Genomic DNA, 20,530 nt, shown 5'->3' on the forward strand with positions numbered 1-20,530 from the left:
CATCAACTGCACCCACTCCTGACTTCTATGGGAGAAGCATCTCAATCCCTGCCATTGGAGCAAACAACTTTGAGCTTAAACCTCAATTAGTTTCTCTGATGCAACAGAATTGCAAGTTTCATGGACTTCCATTGGAAGATCCTCATCAGTTCTTAGCTGAATTCTTGCAAATCTGTGACACTGTCAAGTCTAATGGGGTTGATCCTGAGGTCTACAAGCTTATGCTCTTTTCCTTTGCTGTAAGAGACAGAGCTAGAACATGGTTAGATTCACAACCTAAAGAAAGCCTGAACTCTTGGAAAAAGCTAGTCAATGCCTTCTTGGCAAAATTCTTTCCACCTCAAAAATTGAGCAAGCTTAGAGTGGAAGTCCAAACCTTCAGACAGAAGGAAGGTGAATCCCTCTATGAAGCCTGGGAAAGATACAAGCAATTGATCAAAAGGTGTCCTTCTGACATGCTTTCAGAATGGAGCATCATATATATCTTCTATGATGGTATGTCTGAACTGTCCAAGATGTCATTGGACAGCTCTGCTGGAGGATCTCTTCATCTGAAGAAGACGCCTGCAGAAGCTCAAGAACTCATTGAAATGGTTGCAAATAACCAATTCATGTACACTTCTGAAAGGAATCCTGTGAATAATGGGACAAATCAGAAGAAAGGAGTTCTTGAGATTGATACTATGAATGCCATATTAGCTCAAAATAAAATATTGACTCAACAAGTCAATATGATTTCTCAGAGTCTGTCTGAAATGCAAGCAGCAACAGGCAGTACAAAAGAAGCTTCATCTGAAGAAGAAGCTTATGATTCTGAGAACCCAGCAATGGAAGAGGTGAATTACATGGGAGAACCCTATGGAAGCACCTATAATCCTTCATGGAGAAATCATCCAAACCTCTCATGGAAGGATCAACAGAGGCCTCAACAAGGCTTCAACAACAATAATGGTGAAAGAAATAGGTTTAGCAATAGCAAGCCTTTTCTATCATCTTCTCAGCAACAGACAGAGAATTCTAAGCAGAGCCAATCTGACTTAGCAACTGTAGTCTCTGATCTAATTAAAACCACTCAAAGTTTCATAACTGAAACAAGGTCCTCCATTAGAAATTTGGAGGCACAAGTGGGTCAGCTGAGCAAGAAAGTTACTGAACTCCCTCCTAGTACTCTTCCAAGCAATACAGAAGAGAATCCAAAAGGAGAGTGCAAGGCCATCAACATAACCCACACGGCCAAACCTGGAGAGGAGGAAGAGGCAGTGATCTCCACTGAGGAAGACCTCAATGGACGTCCACTGGCCTCCAAGGAGTTCCCTAATGAGGAACCATGGGAATCTGAGGCTCACACTGAGACCATAGAGATTCCATTGAATTTACTTTTGCCAATCGTGAGCTCTGATGAGTATTCTTCCTCTGAAGAGGATGAAGATGTTACTGAAGAACAAGTTGCTAAGTACCTTGGAGCAATCATGAAGCTAAATGCCAAGCTATTTGGTAATGAGACTTGGGAAGATGAACCCCCCTTGCTCCCCAAAGAAATGGATGACCTGACTAGGCAAAAATTACCTCTGAAGAGACAATATCCTGGAAAGTTCTCAATACCTTGTACCATAGGCACCATGACCCTTGAGAAGGCTCTGTGTGACCTAGGGTCAAGCATAAACCTCATGCCTCTCTCTATAGTGGAGAAGCTAGGAATTCTTGAGGTACAAGCTGCAAGAATCTCACTAGAGATGGCAGACAATTCAAGAAAACAAGCTTATGGACTTGTAGAGGATGTCTTGGTAAAGGTTGAAGGCCACTATATTTCCACTGATTTCATAATCCTAGACACTGGAAAGTGTATGGATGAATCCATTATCCTTGGCAGACCCTTCCTAACCACAGCAAGAGCTGTGATAGATGTTGACAGAGGAGAATTGATCCTTCAAGTGAATAAGGACTCCCTTGTGTTTAAAGCTCAAGGATCTCCCTCTGTAACCATGGAGAGGAAGCATGAAAAGCTTCTCTCAATACAGAGCCAAACAAAATCCCCACATTCAAACTCTAAGTTTGGTGTTGGGAGGCCACAACCAAACTCTAAGTTTGGTGTTGAGAGGCCATCATCATGCTCTGAGAATCTATGAGGCTCCATGAGAGCCCACTGTCAAGCTATTGACATTAAAGAAGCGCTTGTTGGGAGGCAACCTAATTTTACTTATCTATGTTAAATTTCTATTTTCCATTGTTATTTTATGTTTTCTATAGGTTGATGATCATGTGAAGTCACAAAAACAATTGAAAAAGCGAAAACAAACTGAAAAGCAGAATGAAAAATAGCACACCCTGGAGGAGAAGCCTACTGGCGTTTAAACGCCAGTAAGGGCAGCAGAATGGGCGTTAAACGCCCAGTCTGGCACCATTCTGGGCGTTTAACGCCAGAAATGGGCACCAAACTGGCGTTTAACGCCAGCAGAAAAGGGCAAGAAGCTGGCGTTAAACGCCAGAAATGGGCAGCAACCTGGCGTTTAACGCCAGGATTGGCAGCAGAGGGCGTTTTGCACGCCTAATTGGTGCAGGGATGAGAAATCCTTGACACCTCAGGATCTGTGGACCCCACAGGATCCCCACCAACCTCAACTTACTCTCTCTCTTCTTCACACCTTTTCATAATACTCTTCCCCAAATACCCTTCACCAATCACCTCAATACCTCTTCCCTAAAAACCACTCACCTATCAAATCCTACCCTCTTCTCCATAATCTCTTCACCAATCCACATCCATCCCTCATAAAACCCCACCTACCTCACCATTCAAATTCAGACCACTTTCCCTCCCAAACCCACCCATACATGGCCGAACCCAAGCCCCCCTCTCCACTCCTATATAAACCCATCTTCACTTCTTCATTTTCATACATCTTAAACACTACTTCACCCCCTTGGCTGAAACACTACCCCCTTCCATCTCCTCTATTTCTTCTTCCTCTACTCTCTTCTTTCTTCTTTTTTCTCGAAGACGAGCAAACCTTCTAAATTTGGTGTGGTAAAAATGTTGCTTTTTGTTTTTCCATAACTATTTATGGTACCTAAGGCCGGAGAAACCGCTAGAAAGAGGAAAGTGAAGGCAAAAGCTTTCACCTCCGAGTCATGGGAGATGGAGAGATTCACCTCAAGGGATGCATTTTCCTCCACAAAACTATTAGGAGCAAATTAACACCTCCCTAGGAGAATTAAGTTCCAATATGGGACAACTAAGGGTGGAGCACCAAGAACATTCCATCCTCCTTCATGAAATTAGAGAAGATCAAAGAGTCATGAGAGAGGAGCAACAAAGGCAAGGAAGAGACATTGAGGAGCTCAAGCACTCCATAAGATCTTTAAGAGGAAGAACTAGTCACCATCACTAAGGTGGACCCGTTCTTTAATTTCCTTGTTCCTTATTTTTCTGTTTTTCGAATTTTTATGCTTTATGTTTATCTATGTTTGTGTCTTTATTACATGATCATTAGTGTCTTAGAGTCTATGTCTTAAAGTTATGAATGTTCTATGAATCCATCACCTTTCTTAAAAGAAAAATGTTTTAATAAAAAAAAAAGAAAAAGAAGTGCATGAATTTCGAATTTTAAAACAGATTAATTATTTTGATGTGGTGCCAATACTTTTTGTTTTTCTGAATGAATACTTGAACAGTGCATATTTTTGAATTTGTTGTTCATGAATGTTAAAATTGTTGGCTCTTGAAAGAATGATGGAAAAGAAAAAATGCTATTGATGATCTGAAAAATCATAAAAATGATTCTTGAAGCAAGAAAAAGCATTGAATAAAAAAAAAGAGAGCAAGCAGAAAAAGCCAATAACCCTTTAAACCAAAAGGCAAGGGTAAAATAAAAAGGATCCAAGGCTTTGAGCATCATTGGATAGGAGGGCCCACAGGAATAAAATCCTGGCCTAAGCGGCTAAACCAAGCTGTCCCTAACCATGTGCTTATGGCGTGAAGGTGTCAAGTGAAAACTTGAGACTGAGCGGTTAAAGTCGTGGTCCAAAGCAAAAAGAGTGTGCTTAAGAGCTCTGGACACCTCTAATTGGGGACTCTAGCAAAGCTGAGTCACAATCTGAAAAGGTTCACCCAGTTATGTGTCTGTGGCATTTATGTATCCGGTGGTAATACTGGAAAACAAAATGCTTAGGGTCACGGCCAAGACTCATAAAGTAGCTGTGTTCAAGAATCAACATACTGAACTAGGAGAATCAATAACACTATCTAAATTCTGAGTTCCTATAGATGCCAATCATTCTGAACTTCAAAGGATAAAGTGAGATGCCAAAACTGTTCAGAAGCAAAAAGCTAATAGCCTCGCTCATCTAATTAAGACTGATCTTCATAGATGTTTTTGGAATTCATTGTATATTCTCTTCTTTTTATCCTACTTTTTTTTTAGTTGCTTAGGGACAAGCAACAATTTAAGTTTGGTGTTGTGATGAGCGGATAATTTATATGATTTTTGGCATTGTTTTTAGTATGTTTTTAGTATGTTTTAGTTAGTTTTTATTATGTTTTTATTAGTTTTTAAATAACAATCACAATTCTGGACTTTACTATGAGTTTGTGTGTTTTTCTGTGATTTCAAGTGTTTTCTGGCTGAAATTGAGGGACCTGAGCAAAAATCTGATTCAGAGGCTGAAAAAGGACTGCAGATGCTGTTGGATTCTGACCTCCCTGCACTCGAAGTGGATTTTCTGGAGCTACAGAAACCCAATTGGTGCACTCTCAATTGCGTTGGAAAGTAGGCATCCTGGGCTTTCCAGAAATATATAATAGTTCATACTTTCCCGAGATTTAATGGCCCAAACCGGCATTCCAAATCAGCATAGAAATTCTGGCGTCAAAACGCCAGAACTGGCATAAAAGCTAGAGTTAAACGCCCAAACTGGCACAAAAGCTGGCGTTTAACTCAGTCCAAGCACACACCAAGTGGGCCCGGAAGTGGATTCTGCATCATTTACTCATTTCTGTAAACCCTAGGTTACTAGTTTTCTACAAATAGGACCTTTTACTATTCTATTTAAAGAATGATCTTTGGACGTTTAGTCCTTAGACCTTTGAGGCTAGCCATTCGGCCATGCTTAGACTATTTTCACTTATGTATTTTCAACGGTGGAGTTTCTACACACCATAGATTAAGGTGTGGAGCTCTGTTGTTCTTCATGAATTAATGCAAAGTACTATTGTTTTTCTATTCAATTCAAGCATATTTCTTCTCTAAGATATTCATTTGCACACAAGAACATGATGAATGTGATAATTATGTGACGCTCATCATCATTCTCACTTATGAACGCGTGCCTGACAAACACTTCCGTTCTACATGCAAACAAGCTTGAATGCGTATCTCTTAGCCTTCTGATCTACGATCAGAGTCTTCGTGGTATACGCTAGAATCAATTGGCGGCCATTCCTGAGATCCGGAAAGTCTAAACCTTGTCTGTGGTATTCCGAGTAGGATCTGGGAAGGGATGACTGTGACGAGCTTCAAACTCGCGAGTGTTGGGCGTAGTGACAGACGCAAAAGGATCAATGGATCCTATTCCAACATGATCGTGAACCGACAGATGATTAGCCGTGCGGTGACAGCGCATTTGGAACATTTTCACTGAGAGGACGGAAAGTAGCCATTGACAACGGTGATGCCCAACATAAAGCTTGCCATGGAAAGGAGTATGAATGATTAGAAGAAGGCAATAGGAAAGCAGAGGTTCAGAAGGAACAAAGCATCTTCATACGCTTATCTGAAATTCCTACCAATGAATTACATAAGTATCTCTATCTTTATTTTATGTTTTATTCATCTTTTAATTATCAATTATCCATAACCATTTGAATCCGCCTAACTGAGATTTACAAGATGACCATAGCTTGCTTCAAGCCGACAATCTCCGTGGGATCGACCCTTACTCAGGTAAGGTTTATTACTTGGACGACCCAGTGCACTTGCTGGTTAGTTGTGTGAAGTTGTGAAAAAGAACTAAGATTATGAATGTGCGTATTAAGTTTTTAGCGCCGTTACTAAGGAATGAACGATCACAATTTCGTGCACCATTACACTATACATAACCACTTACTTTCCTTCTTGTGTGCATTATTCTCTTCCTATGATTGTAATCCTTGATTTGTTTGATTCTTTATGTCCATTATTTTGTGTATACATGCAAATACATGATTGAGGCCATTGTTCAAATAGCTCACTTACCCAAATAGCCTACCTTTTATCTTCCATTGTTAGCCAATTTTGAGCCTATGCTTAACCCATTTGTTCTTAATTGTAGCACATTACAAGCCTAATAAATGTCCCTTGTTTGGAACTTTGATTAGCTTAGGCTAGTGAGAGTGTGATAAACCACTATTTTATGGTTTATCTTATGCTCAATTGAGTGGATTTTATCAACTCTTTACCCACTAATTCATACTATTCGCATGATTTACGTTTTCCTTTCTAATTTTGTGCTATGATTGAAAACATGTTTCTTTGATCTTAATTTAGCTAATTTTAATCCTCTCTTATTATCATTCGATGCCTTGATATGTGTGTTAAGTATTTTCAGAGATTGCAGGGCAGGAATGGCTTGGAGGATGGAAAGGAAGCATGCAAAAGTGGAAGGAATACAAGAAACTGAAGGAACTGCTAAAGCTGTCCAGCCCGACCTCCTGGCACTCAAACGACCATAACTTGAGCTACAGAGGTCCAAATGACACGGTTCTAGTTGCATTGGAAAGCTAACGTCTGGCGCTTTAATTTGATATATAATTTGCCATAGCTGCCCCGAAGCCAGGTGACGCGAACGCGTGGATCACGCGGACGCGTGACCTGGCAGAAACGCAATCCACGCAAACGCGTGGACGACGCTTCCGCGTCACTTTTCCGCGACCTGTACGTACCAGAATACGCTGGGGGCAATTTCTGGGCTGTTTTTGACCCAGTTTTTGGCCTAAAAAACACAGATTAGAGGCTATAAAGTGGGGGAATGCATCCATTCATCATATCAGCTCATAATTCATAATTTTTAGTTTTAGATGTAGTTTTTAGAGAGAGAGGTTCTCTCCTCTCTCTTAGGATTTAGGATTAGGATTCCTCTTAAAGGAATTAGGCTTTCAACTTTATTATTTCAACTTATTATTTCAACTTCTTCTCAGGTTTAATATTCCTTTTATTTATTTTTCCAATTTAATTTATGAACTTTTCCATGTTAGATTTGAATATTCTATTTAATATAATTTGAGGTATTTCAGTTATAAGATTGTTTTATTTATGCTATGAATGCTTTCGATTTATCCAAATTATTTTCATTCGAGTAGATTCTCTTCCCTTTTGGCTCTGGTTAAGTAATTGGTGACGCTTGAGTTATCAAATAAAGCAGTGGTTGAAATTGGCAGATTAATAATTGATCTAGATCGCTCTAAAGCTAGTCTTTCCACTGGGATTGACTAGGACTTGAGGATCAAGCTAATTAGTCCACTTGATTTACCTTCATAGTTAGAGGTTAACAAAGTGGTAGAAAAATCCAATTCTCATCACAATTGATAAGGATAACTAGGATAGGACTTCCAGTTCTTATACCTTGCCAAGAGTTTTATTATTTATTTAAATTAATTCCTTACAATTTACTTTCTTGCCATTTACTATTCTTGCTTTTTGTCTTATACATTAAAAACCTAAAATTCTACCTTTTTCATAGCTAATAATAAGTCATACCTCCCTGCAATTCCTTGAGAAGACGACCCGAGGTTTAAATACTCGGTTATCAATTTTATTGGGTTGCTTAAGTGACAAACAAAACTTTTGTAAGAAAGGAATTATTGTCGGTCTAGAAGTTATACTTACAACGCGAATTTATTGTGAAAATTCTAGATCGCGCGAGAGTTTCGTTCTTCAAAATGGCGCCGTTGCCGGGGAATGGCAAACGTGTGCCTTATTATTGGTTATTGTAAATATTTGCTTTTTACTTGTTTATTTGTTTTTATTTTTGCTTTTTCATAAATTAAGAGGTTATTGGTTTTTAATTAGTTATTAAAAATTTTTTTCAAAAAAATTGTTCTTCGTGTTCATCTTGACCTTCAAGTTGTTCTTAGTTGTTTTCTTCGTTTTGATCTAAAAATTTTAAGTTTGGTGTCATTTTATTGTTTTTCTCTTTCCTCATTAAATTCAAAAATATCTCTTCTCTTTATTTTAATTGGATTTTCGAATTTTTCTTTTTAAAAAAAATTCAGATTTTTATTTTAAAATTTTTTATCTTATCTTATCTTAGTTTTAAATTTCAAAATTCAAATCTTTTTCAAAAATTATATCTTTTTCAAAATCTTATCTTATCTTATTTCAAAATCAAATTTCAAATTTCAATATTTAAATTTCAAAATTCAAATTTCAAAATTCAAATTTTAAATTTTAAAAATCAAACCTTTTCAAAATTTAAATCTTTTTCAAAACTTTATCTTATATTGTTGACTTTTACAAAATTCAAATTTCAAAATTTAAAATTCAAAATTCAAAATTTAATTTTTTAAATTCAAAATTTAAATTTCAATAACCTTTTAATTTAAAATTGTTTTTATTTTTATTTTTAATTTTTATTTGTTACTATGAACTCTCACCCCTTTGGCTGAGTCTGGTTACAATTATGTTGCAGGAAGAGGAGATTACAATGAGAACAAGCATCAAGGTTGGAACAATCAAAGATGGGAGGAGCCACAAGGCTTTGATCAACCCTCTTGGCAACAACCCCCTCCAATGCACTATAACCAACAACCATTCTGTGATGCGTACCAAGATGATGACTATGGTGGACCCCCTTGTAGTTACCGACAAGCCCCGCCATATGCTTATGAACCACCTCCTCAACACAACTCTGGACCACCATACTCACAAGCCCCCTACTACCAAACATCATCACATGATTCTGATCCTTATCCACCATACCAACCACCTTATGAGCCATATGAACCATACATAAAACCACCCCAATTTTCCATTTTATGAGCGCAACAAGAATCAAGGGAGCAACTCGAGGAAACATTTGAAAAATTTCATGCCACACTTCACCAATTGAATCAAGCGATAAATAGACTACCTTCCCGACGTTCAGACACTCAAGGAACCCCCATGGCTTCATGTGGGTAATCTAATGAAGAACGCAGCATGAAGGAGAGACTAGAAACCCCACTGGACAGTAAGGAACATGACTTTGTACTGGAACAAGTGGAGGAAGCTGAAATTATCGAAGAAGAAGAAGAAGAAGTGATTGAAGACTTAGGAGATGCTGAACCCCATGGGAAAGTCAAGTTATAAAGCCTCCTTCAAAGATGTTTGAAATTGATGTTGAGGAGGGTGTACAACCTCCAATGCATATCATGGTTGAAGACTTTGAAGGGGATGATCAAGAGATGGATTCAATCATTGATGAATTCTTATCTGTATTTGAATCCTCTCCCATTGAACTTAACATGGATATTAAAGAAGAAAAAGCACAACCTCCCATGCCCTTGGTGAACAATGAAGAAGAGATCGAATTAGAAGAAAGCTACCAAGAGGAAGAGGTTGATATTGAAGACGCTTGCAAAGAGGTAGAAGTTGTCAAAGAAGAGCCCAAGGGAATGGAGCTGGAAATCACCTTGCCAAAGCTGTTGGAGACCTCTTTCCCAAAGCCATCACCATCCATTCCTTCATTCAAGTGGGTAAATCTCTCATCTCTAAGCTTAATTAGCTCACTTGAATATGCTTTGCTTGAGACAGATGGTCAACTTAGAGCTCTTTGTGGCATTAAGAGTAAGAGGAAGATGGTCAGTGGTAAGAATTATCCTGCAAGGTTCATTATGGTTGGAAGCTTTAAGTTTAAACGCAAAGGTTGGTGTAAAGCTCAACTGAATGGGTCTAGAAAGTTGTTTGGCCACTTTAGTGAGAATTCAGATTGCTTGCTACCCGGATAGAATCATAATGATCAACAAGAAGACGGGTGCAAAAGCAAGGTTTGGGACCCCGGAATTCAGTCTAGAAATCAACACTCTTGGGGCCTTGTCACTTGCTTTAACTTACTTGAAGGCTTTCTGCGCCTAGTTTGGGACCCCGGAGGCCATTGGAATCACAAACATTGGTGGAGATTCCTAGATGAGTTCAAGCACAAGCCACCATAACAAAGGACTCTCCAAATGTCCAACTTAAGGACAATAACTAAAAGTGCTAGGTGGGAGACAACCCACCATGGTATGATCGTTCCTTTTTCATTTTTTATTTAATTTTATTTATTTTCGAGTTTTATTTTATTTTATTGTATTGAACCTGGAGTTTTGCATAACATTCATATTAGCATTGCATTATGTATACTGCATTATTAAAAAAAAAAAAAAGAAACACGCACGCGACGCGGAAGCGTCGCTGACGCGTCCGCGTCACCAGTGCGTTGTAAAGAAAAGAAAGTAAACAAAGAGTCACGCGAAAGCGTGGCTGGAGGCGCGCTTTAGGAACAAACATGCCCACGCATCCGCGTGACCCATGCGGCCACGTCATTTGGAAAAATAGCCTCCCACGCGTCCGCGTCATTCACGCGAATGCGTGCTCCAACAAATCGACGTAAAAGGGGTGCATGGCTGAAAGTTGTGCTGGAGTAGGGCTGGATTGGCGCTAGACGCACAAGCCTTACCACGCGAACGCGTGCCCCACGCGTCCGCGTCATCCTCCAATCTTGGCCATTCACGCGATCGCGTCCACCATGCAAACGCGTCACCTCGAAAATTGGCAACAATGAGTTTTGAACAGAGAGTTGTGCAGGCGCGAGGCTGCCCTCGCGCCAGTAGCACAGAACGAGTCACACGTCTGCGTGACCGACGCGTCTGCGTCGATTCCTATAAGCGCAATTCGCGCGAACGTGTACCCCGCGCGTCCGCGTCGCTAGCGTTGCACAACCTATCCAGATCAGTGCCAATTATCTTATCTTTTCTTCTCCAATCCTAATTTTTCCTCCCTCCTTTCTTACTTACTTCTTCTTCCCTCCTTTCCCTTCTCATTCTTCTTATCTTTCATTTTATTTTACTTAATTCATTTGCATATTTCATTCATTGCATCTTAATTTTGTGCATATTTTTATTTTCTTTTTCCTTTGGTGTTAAAATTTTCTTATTTAACTGTTGCATCTTTTCTTGAATTATTTTAGGTGCTTAGAGACTTGTTTTATTCTGGTTAGATAATATTATTTAAATCAATGCCAATCTTTTATACCTGTATTAATTTTGCATTGACATGAATTTACATTACCTCTCCTTACCCACACTCTCCCTCATTGTTGCAAAATTTTGCACCACTGGTATGCCATGTGCTTCTATTGTTTTCTCACTTGCATGTTGTAGCTACCATATAATTGAGACCCTCATTATTTGGCATTAACTAACCCACGTTTTATTTGTTTTTTATCTTTGTTTTGGGGTTACTTTTCTTCCCTTTTTCTTTTAGGATGGCCACCAGGAAGAGAACCGGAAGACGTTTACATGGGAGAGACAAACAAGTTCCTACGCACATTCCTTGATAAGAAAAGCGTCAGTTGAAGCAACCCGTCCACTTGCACATCTTAGCATGCACCGAGGACGGTGCAATCTTTAAGTGTGGGGAGGTCGATACCGATCTCCATGGGTTAGTTATTTTCTTCTCAACACCAATACTCTATTTTCTTTGTTTGTTCATTGTTGCATTTGCATATTTAATTGCATGTTTGTTTAATTTTACGCATTTAATTACTACTTGGTTGAAGTAATATTTTCTTTTTCAAGAAATTTTTATAGTATTTCACTAATTTAAATTAAAACTTTTGTGTTAAATTTGTTTGAAGTTGTATTTGGAACATGGTTTTTGAGCTAAAGAACACAACCTGTGAGATTTTGAGCTTATTTATATGGTTACATTATTTAACCATAAATTTTTATTCTTGTGTGTTTACTTCTCTATGATTATGATCTATACTTTGTTCCATTCTATATGTCCACTATTTAGTGTATTTACATGCTTGCATATGATTGAGGCCATTATTTGAATTTTTACTCACTTATCCCAAATAAGCCTACCCTTTCAATCACATTTATTTGCCACCTTGAGCCTTTTAATCCCATTTATTCTATATTTTATCACATCACTAGCCTTAAGCAGAAAAACAAATTAAATACCCCAATTGAATCTTTGGTTAGCTTAAGATAGAGATTGTATATCAACTAAGTGTGGGAAAATTATGGGAACATGGGTTAACAAGGGAATGTATCATGTTTCTAATTTATTTGAATATTGGGAATTTGGGTACCTACTCATGTGAGACCAAAAAAAAATTAATTAAAAATCCATGTGCATTGATAAGTTATTTTTATTTTTCAAAAAAAAATAAAAAATAAAAAAAATAAGTAAATAAATAAGGGGACAAAATTACCTCAATGCTAAGTTAATAAAAAGATCAATGCACATGTGATAAAAGTAAAGAAATATAAAAAATTTGGTACATGAGTATGGGAATCATACAAAAGTGGGAATTATGGGTAGCTAGGCATGAATTTAAAAGTATATAGAGTATATGTATATTAGGTGAGAGCTTAGGTTAGTCAAAGATTCATATTATAGCTCACTTGGCCATACATGTACCCTTACCTTTACCTCAGCCCCATTACAACCCTGAAAAGACCTCATGATGTTTGTATTAATATACTAAATATTTGTTGATTGGTTAGATGAAGAACAAAGTTTAGAAAGCATGATTAGAGAATAGTAGAGTGATTAACCCTAGACACTTGAGAGATTAGAGTGATATACACTACCAGTGAGGGTTCAGTGCTTAATTCTATGTTCCCTGCTTTCACGAGCTATCTTCTTACAAGTTTACCTGTCTTTTATTGTATAATTTGAATTAGTGAAATCTGATTTATGTATGTTCTTGGAAGATTTATTTACTTTTAACCAAGTAGGTAGAAACATTCTGCATGTAGTTGCATTCATATAGATAGGTTGCATTTCATACATTCTATCATTGCTCTTCACCCCTTTATAGCTTCTCTTGAGCTTAGCATGAGGACATGCTAATGTTTAAGTGTGGGGAGGTTGATAAACCACTATTTTATGGTTTATCTTGTGCTCAATTGAGTGGATTTTATCAACTCTTTACCCACTTATTCATACTATTCGCATGTTTTACGTTTTCCTTCCTGATCTTGTGCTATTATTGAAAACATGTTTCTTTGATCTTAATTTAGCTAATTTTAATCCTCTCTTATTACCATTCGATGCCTTGATATGTGTGTTAAGTGTTTTCAGAGATTTCAGGGCAGGAATGGCTTGGAGGATGGAAAAGAAGCATGCAAAAGTGGAAGGAATACAAGAAATTGAAGGAACTGCTAAAGCTGTCCACCCCGACCTCCTGGCACTCAAACGACTATAACTTGAGCTACAGAGGTCCAAATGACGCGGTTTTAGTTGCGTTGGAAAGCTAACGTCCAGAGCTTTGATTTGATATATAATTTGCCATAGCTGCCCCAAAGCCAGGCGATGCAAACGCGTGGACGACGCTTCCGCGTCACTTTTCCGCGACCTGTGCGTACCAGAATACGCTGGAGGTGATTTCTGGGCTGTTTTTTACCCAATTTTTGGCCCGGAAAACACATATTAGAGGCTATAAAGTGGGAGAATGCATCCATTCATCATAATCATCTCAATTCATAATTTTTATTTTTAGATGTAGTTTTTAGAGAGAGAGGTTCTCTCCTCTCTTTTAGGATTTAGGATTAGGATTCCTCTTAAAGGAATTAGGATTTCAACTTTATTATTTCAACTTATTATTTCAACTTCTTCTCAGGTTTAATATTCCTTTTATTTATTTTTCCAATTTAATTTATGAACTTTTTCATGTTAGATTTGAATATTCTATTTAATATAATTTGAGGTATTTCAGTTATAAGATTGTTTTATTTATGCTATGAATGCTTTCAATTTATCCAAATTATTTTCATTCGAGTAGATTCTCTTCCCTTTTGGCTCTGGTTAAGTAATTGGTGACGCTTGAGTTATCAAATAAAGCAGTGGTTGAAATTGGCAGATTATTAATTGATCTAGATCGCTCTAAAGCTAGTCTTCCCACAGGGATTGACTAGGACTTGAGGATCAAGCTAATTAGTCCACTTGATTTACCTTCATAGTTAGATGTTAACAAAGTGGGAGAAAAATCCATTTCTCATCACAATTGATAAGGATAACTAGGATAGGACTTCCAGTTCTTATACCTTGCCAAGAGTTTTATTATTTATTTAAATTAATTCCTTACAATTTACTTTCTTGCCATTTACTATTCTTGCTTTTTATCTTATACATTAAAAATCCAAAATTCTACATTTTTCATAGCTAATAATAAGTCATACCTCCCTGCAATTCCTTGAGAAGACGACCCGAGGTTTAAATACTCGATTATCAATTTTATTGGGTTTGCTTAAGTGACAAACAAAACTTTTGTAAGAAATGAATTCTTGTTGGTCTAGAAAATATACTTACAACGCGAATTTATTGTAAAAATTCTAGATCGCGCGAGAGTTTTGTTCTTCAGAGTGTCCATCATTTTATTTTGGGGAAGTCGGGAATAGTGGGTAGAGATAAAAGTGTGTTTACGTTTTTGTTGAAAAATCATGGGAATTGGGTACATACTCATGTATTAATCATGTGTAAACCATATGCATTGATGTTCTTGTATATATTTTAGTTTGAAAAAAAAAAAGAAAATAAATAATAGAAATAGAAAAAGAAAGACAAAGAATTGCAATAAAAAGGGGACAAAATGCCCAAAGTGAAGTTCAATAATAAGCAATGCATATGTATGATGATCAAAAGGGAATGCATAAGTGTGTGAAAAAGTGAAGAATGGATAGCTAGGTTTGTTTAGAATTGTATAGGTTGTCATAAGTTAGGTGGGATGTTTAAGTTGATCAAAGATTCAAATCTCTAGCTCACTTGACCATATGCATCCTACCTTGACCCTAGCCCCATTACAACCTATGGGAAAGTCCTCATGATATTTGTATGCATGCATGAAATAATTGTTGATTGTTAGATGAAAAACAAATCTTGGAAAACATGATTAGGGGAGAATTGAGTGAATCGACCCCATACACTTGAGTGACTAGAGCGGATACACATCCGGTGAGGGTTCGATTGCTCAATTACATGTTTCCACCCATGATCATCTCTTTTCTTGCAAGTTTGTAAAATCCCTTTAATAATTCAATTCAATTATGGGTTTGATTTGACTGCTATGGCTTTAGCCCTTGTACTTAAATATGTTTTCTTGGAAGTTGACTTATTTTGACCAAGTAGTTGCATTCATGTAGATAGATTGCATATAAATAGGTGTATATAAATAGATTGTATTTAGTTAGTTTGCATTGAATAAATGTTGATACCCTTTGCTTCCTTCTTGATTTTAGCATGAGGACATGCTTAGTTTAAATGTGGGAAGATTTGAAAAACCCCGGTTTCGTAGTTTATCTTGTGCTTATTTTAGGGGATTTTATCACCTTTTTTCACATTTATTCAATGAAATAGTATGGTTTTATAATTCTCCCTTGAATTGTGCTTAAGTGTAAAAACATGCTTTTTAGGCCCTTAAATTGATGATTTTAATTCACTTTAATTCTATTCGATGCCTTGATGTGTTTGTTGAGTGATTTCAGGTTCATAAGGCAAGTATTGGATGGAAGAAATGAGGAGAAAAGCATACAAAGTGGAGAATGCATGAAGAAACAAAGATTAAGAATGCATCAATGGGCGCGCACGCGTACAAGGCACGCGCGCGCAAAAGTGGTTTTGCATAGAGACGCGCACGCGTACAAGACGCGTCCGCGCGGGTGAAGAAACAGCCAATCGACGCGCACGCACACATGGCACGTACGCGCCGATACTAGCATGTGACCCACTTAAAGGCAAAACGTTGGGGGCAATTTCTGAGCTGTTCAGGCCCAAATCTAACTTGTTTCTGAGTGTATTTCATGCAGAATTGAAGTCCAAGCAAAGGGGGAGCAATTGTTTGAAGTTTTTTTCATCATGTAGCTTAGTTTCTAGAGAGAGAAGCTCCCTCTTCTCTCTAGAATTAGGGTTCTTAGGATTAATTGCATCATAGATCCATGTTTAATTCCTTGCTTTCATCTTGTTTCTTCTACATTTTCATGCTCTAGTGATGTAATCTTCTTGTTCCCTCTTGTTAATTTTCCTTTTCATGCCTCTTTGTTTAGGATTGATGAACACATGTTGGATTTGGATTTTCTATTAATGTAATTGATGTTTGATGTCTTTTATTGTGAATTTGAGTTGTTGATCTTGTCTCCTTGCAATTTGTAGTTGGTAGATTTTACTATTTTTTGTCATTTATTATGCTTTCCTTTTATGCCTTCCAAGTGTTTGACAAAATGCTTGGTTGGATGTTAGAGTAGATTTTGAGCATTCTTGGCTTGGAAAGAGTAATTAGGCAATCTTGAGTCATGAAAACCCAACTTATGTTGGTGATCTAGAGTTGTTAGCTAGTATGATTTCCATTGACTCTAATCTCTTGCTAATCCAATTAGTGAGTTGATTAGGACATTTGGATTGAGATTAGCTAGTCTTGTTAGACTTTCTCTCATGGAAGATAACCTATATCTTCTTCCATCATTGGAGATGACGTAATAAGATAAATTCTTGTTAATTATTGTTATTAGTGACTAGGATGGAAGGCCTATGATCTCAATTCTTGCCATGAATGTCTCTCTTTATTAATTGCTTTTCTTTATTTTGTTTTCTTTAATTGATTGCTTGATTTACTTTTCTTGCCATTTATTTTCTGCCCCCTATAAATCAAACCCCATTGTTCCTTCATAGCTAATAAGCATACACTTCATTGCAATTCCTCGTGAGATGACTCGGAGTCCAAATACTCCGGTTAATTCTTATTTGGGGTTTGTACATGTGACAACCAAAATTTTTTATGTGAGAATTGCTTGTTGGTTTGGAGCTATGCTTACAATGAAGTAATTCCTTTCTTTAGGAAGAAAGTCTAGACCGATACGACAAATTCTCGTCTATCAAAAATCATATTAGACATTTAGTTCAAGGTATTGGATTCTAGATCCACCAATTTCATAGGAAAATTTTAAGAAGGATCTAAACTTTATCAAGGATTTTATATACCTAACAATACTATAATAGCAATGTTATTTTTTATTAGTGTTTTGCTTAAGCTCCAAATTATTCGATGTCATTTTGGGTGTTTTTGCCTGCCTTGTATTTTTCAAAGGAAAACAAAAATGGTCATTAAACATATATTTCTATCGTATAGTAATTTGGTATAACTGTATAATACTTCACAAAAAATGACTTAATCTTAAGATTTTTGATAGAAAAAGGTTAAACAATTAGAAATATTTTTCTGTGATAATAAATGTTGATTGGCACATAGTTTTTTTTTCTTTTTTTCCCCCTTAAAAAATCAAGTATTAATGTGTGTTTGATATAATTTATTGATAAAGTGTTTGTATTTAATTTTCAATTAAGAAAAATGTGGAACAACTCCAGACTACGTTTTTGTTAAGCAAAAATTTTATGTATCTCATATTAGTAGAAGTAATCAACTTCATAAGTCTGATTGTTAGAGAGAGAATTATTGCCTTTCAATCTTGATTAGTCCGTTAATGTAATCACTTTACCAACTTATTTAAGGGTTTTAATAATTGGTAGAAAGAGAGGACAATTGAGAGGAGAGAGAGGGGGAGTGGAAGATCGGTATAATTTTGTAATATGTCTCATAACAAATTCCTATAATAATATTAACATTATCAACTTTTAATACAGCATAATTAAATGTCAATTTGATAGAGTGGCTACAACAACCTCGTCGAGATGAAGAATTTAATAACTTAACAAAGGCTTTTATATATATACCCCTTGAAGAAATTAAAACATCGAGTGACCAATATTTACACACGAATAACGTTAACAAAAGTGAACGCCATTTACTAAAGTAGAATGTATATATATACATAGTTTTCAAAATAACATACATAATAATCATTTGTCTCGATCCGCAAAAATAAAGTTGGATAGAAAATATTATAAAACCAGAAGTACAAAAATACAATCCTGTTTCTCCAAAATAAAATCTCTACGAGGAAAGTATACAAATACATGTTCAACAGTAGAGAAATATGCTAAGTACAGAATAAACTTTAAAAATAAGCTCTTTTTCGCTTCGCCAACGAGTCTCGTACTCTCAGCGAGATGCGTCACGTCCTGTTATCTGAAAAATTAACAATTTTCACAACGGTGAGAACCCGAAAGTTTTCAGTAGGGTAATAGTTCTATATAGAGACTATGTAAAATTATATGGACCTACTAGGCAATCTTAGTCTCCAAACTCACAAAATTCAATCCTAGGATTTTTTCTAATCCAAACAGGGTTAAGTTACTAAGTCTCAGCCTTTGTCAACCGTCTCTAACCTCAATTCTTTCTAGCACTAAGTTATTATTTCTCACAATATCATTATTGTTCGTTTCAGTATCAATCCCTTTCGATCTCATCAGTCTCAAACAGTTATCATTAACAACGTTCAATCTCAACGGTATCAAATTATCATCATTATTATATTATTCACCGTTTTTAGTCTCATAAGTTTCAATAATCTCATTAGTCTCAGTAAATCTCAACAGTCTCAATAGTCTCAATACATTATCGGATTCTTATATTTCCACTCTCAAGTTCTTAATAGAATCAAATACAAACAAAACAAATAAGTCAATCACAACAGAGTGCAATTAATTCAAGTAGTACAAGTAGCAGATAGGTGAACAAGTAGGCAAACCAAACAATTATATACACCCAAATGACTGCAAACAAATGCACATGATACATGCCTATCCTACTGGCCATGAGCTCACGTGTTGGTTAAACTGCCAGAACCTGACACATTTGGTAGCTAACCTGGATATTGTCTCTCTGTTATGTATCCACACTCTTGGGATAAAGTACCCGCCACACTCTTGGGATATAATGCCTACCACACTCTTGGGATATAGTACCCGATACCTTTTCTGGGATATAGTGCTCTTACACTCTTGGGATATAGTGTCCGCCACACTCTTAGGATATAGTTTCCGCCACACTTCCCAAACAGAGAAAAACCGTGATGCAGTAAGTGTAAGACCCGGTTAATTAACGGCTAATTAACCCATAAATGAGAATTTATTCTAGAAAGCCAAAAATGTTATTTTTATGGCTTAATATGATAGAGGATATTGGGACGAGAATTTCGGTACCAATTTTATAGAAATCGGACCAAGATTGGACCGAACGTGCCAAACCGGGCCAACCGGACCCAAAGTGGGCCCTTGGCCCAACATAACTAAACCCTAAAATCCTCATTTCAGCACTCTCTCTCCTCATTTGAGACACTAAATACGCTGAAATGGAGGCCATGGAGGGAAGAACACTCTCTCAAGTTCTTTCTCTCATTTGATCTTCAAACCACCATAACTTTTGATCTAGAGCTCCGATCATCGCACCGTTTGCGGCCACGCGTTCATCGCGGAGAGCTCTACAAAACCCATGCAATCAATCTTGAGGTAAGCCACGTTTTGCTCTTCGAAATTCCAACCCTTGTTTTCGAGTTTCATGGATGAAATATTGAGATTTTGGGCTCTTTGATGTTATAGGACCCAACTCTCTTGAAGAAGAAGGTTAACCTTGTCTCCTTGGACCTTGGGTGTAGTAAGATTCTCAACCCTAGTGTAATTTGTTGTTCTATGATGTTTGGGTATTGAGATGTTGTGTATGGGTATGATGATTGTGGCTTAGGTTATGTGTATGTGAATATTGGAGCTTGATTGGTGATTTTGGAAAGCTTGGGAGGGAGTTTTGTGTGATAAAATCTGTTCTTGGAGGTGTTGAGACCTTGAGAGCTTGTGGACAAGTGGTTTGGAAGTGCTCCGGTTGAGCTTGGGAAATCGGCTAAGGTATAGTTTCGGTTACTCGTATCTAATATATAATGTGGTAGGAAATACTTAGGCTAGAGGCCCTAAGATAGGCATTGAATTGATGATGTTGTTGATTGGTTGAGATATATGATGTGATCATATATGTGATTATGAATATTGATGCCTTGGTTGTGTGATGTATGAGAAAATGCATGTTGTGATATATGCTTGATGAATGATTAAGGTTGAATTGGTGGGTGGTACCATGTTGATGGTGAGTATGATGATGATTATGTATAATGATGGTTGATTGGAAATGGTATTATTGGAAATTGGGATGAGGAAGGATGTATGATATGATATTGTGTTTGTTCTTTAGCCATTTGATTGAGAAGTGTTAAAATGGTTGGATGTGGTTTTGGAAATTTTTGGTAAAGTGTCAATGTGTGAGTTGAGGATGGCTTGATGTTGATTTTGGTACATTTTTATTGATTTCAAAGAAAAGGGATGAAATTGGCATGTTTTGATTGATTTTGAAAAGAGTTGAAAGCGGCTTG

The 20,530-nt window shown here is 36.9% G+C and overlaps 1 non-coding gene across 1 annotated transcript; it reads right to left on the reverse strand.

The window, feature by feature from the left end:
• Window positions 1-353: 353 nt before the first annotated feature.
• LOC112787611 (small nucleolar RNA R71) lies at window positions 354-461 on the reverse strand. Its single transcript, XR_003195015.1, has one exon. It is a non-coding gene; the product is annotated as a small nucleolar RNA R71 (small nucleolar RNA).
• Between the last annotated feature and the right edge of the window lie 20,069 nt (window positions 462-20,530).

This window comes from Arachis hypogaea, chromosome 20 (assembly GCF_003086295.3).
Source record: "Arachis hypogaea cultivar Tifrunner chromosome 20, arahy.Tifrunner.gnm2.J5K5, whole genome shotgun sequence".
Classification (NCBI taxonomy): domain Eukaryota; kingdom Viridiplantae; phylum Streptophyta; class Magnoliopsida; order Fabales; family Fabaceae; genus Arachis; species Arachis hypogaea.